The sequence below is a fragment of the Arachis duranensis genome, chromosome 3 (assembly GCF_000817695.3).
Source record: "Arachis duranensis cultivar V14167 chromosome 3, aradu.V14167.gnm2.J7QH, whole genome shotgun sequence".
NCBI classification, from domain to species: domain Eukaryota; kingdom Viridiplantae; phylum Streptophyta; class Magnoliopsida; order Fabales; family Fabaceae; genus Arachis; species Arachis duranensis.
The window spans coordinates 25,618,934-25,619,288 of NC_029774.3; positions in this window are offsets into that span (position 1 = coordinate 25,618,934).

Genomic DNA, 355 nt, shown 5'->3' on the forward strand with positions numbered 1-355 from the left:
AGTTGTGATCCAAGGCAAAAAGAGTGTGCTTAAGAACCCTGGACACCTCTAATTGGGGACTCTAGCAAAGCTGAGTTACAATCTGAAAAGGTTCACCCAGTCATGTGTCTGTGGCATTTATGTATCCGGTGGTAATACTGGACAACAAGGTGCTTAGGGCCACGGCCAAGACTCATAAGTAGCTGTGTTCAAGAATCAACATGCTTAACTAGAAAAGTCAATAACACTATCCAAAATTCTAAGTTCCTAGAGAAACCAATCATTCAAAACTTCAAAGGAAAAAGTGAGATGCCAAAACTATTCAGAAGCAAAAAGCTACAAGTCCCGCTCATCTAATTAGAATTAATTTCATTGA